Below are 953 nucleotides of genomic sequence, written 5' to 3' on the forward strand. Positions count from 1 at the left end.
CGCGTGTGAAAATACTTTATGTCAGTCAAACGGCTCTCACCACTGGGAGATGGTCCTTTGGTTCAGCTCAAAGAGTTAGATGGTGGTCTGAGCCATCATTCTCGGGCATGCCAGCACTGTCTCCCGTATCGCCACGTAGTCACTGTGGATGAGGGACCATCGACTCCTCATGATAACCCTGATACGGATGGCTGCAAATGGCCTCTACCAGGCGGCTGGTGTCCGGTTTGCTGGGCCTGAGTTGACTCCAAGGATGCAGCTTCAAAACGGGGAAAGCAAAGTGTTAAATAGATGTAAACAAAATAGCAGACATTGGGGGAATAAAAGAAGCTTCTAAGTGTCCAACTAACCGCTGGAGGCTCTGCCTGCCAGGATGGGGGACGGTTTTCCCCTTCGCTGCCTTGAAGCACCCCTTGACTTTCCTCCCCTGGTACCTGGAAGGTTAGATCAGTCTCTGCTTGTCTGGCTCCGGCAGGCGCTGCCAGAGCGCAATGAGACGGTCTATCCTGGACTCGCTAAGCCCGTTCAGGCTCCTCACCTCCACCAAGGCCTGGGCCAGCTTCAGGACGTGCTGATATCCCGGCTGGCCATCAGGACCTTTGACCTTGTCCTAAAAGCAAACCACAGCTAAAATCAACCATCTAATGAAAACATAATTTCAATTAAAATATTTAGATGGCTTTGAAAAGTCATATTAAGCATGTGTTATGGTGTTCACCTCAGAGTCTGAGGAGGAGGAGAGTGAGTTGTGACACCACCTGCGATACGTTGCATGTAGTGCCAGATGTCCAGACAGATTACGAGGTTGCCCCACTCCTACCCGTCAGAAAACAGGGCGAGTTAGATGAAGAGGCTGCAGGAGTATTAAAAGCTTCAATCATCTCAGCTCTCACATGAAACAAGGCAGCTGTCTTCGACATGCCGTCTCTGCTGCAGCAGTCCTGGTCGACGTA

The 953-nt window shown here is 50.9% G+C and overlaps 1 long non-coding RNA gene across 1 annotated transcript; it reads right to left on the bottom strand.

Moving 5' to 3' along the window:
* Positions 1-6: 6 nt before the first annotated feature.
* LOC107081148 lies at positions 7-953 on the bottom strand. Its single transcript, XR_001481036.1, has 4 exons — positions 894-953; positions 719-816; positions 351-610; positions 7-259 (listed from the first exon to the last, which is right to left on the bottom strand). It is a non-coding gene; the product is annotated as an uncharacterized LOC107081148 (long non-coding RNA).

The sequence above is a fragment of the Cyprinodon variegatus genome, unplaced genomic scaffold (assembly GCF_000732505.1).
Source record: "Cyprinodon variegatus isolate N-32 unplaced genomic scaffold, C_variegatus-1.0 Scaffold3093, whole genome shotgun sequence".
Lineage (NCBI taxonomy): Eukaryota > Metazoa > Chordata > Actinopteri > Cyprinodontiformes > Cyprinodontidae > Cyprinodon > Cyprinodon variegatus.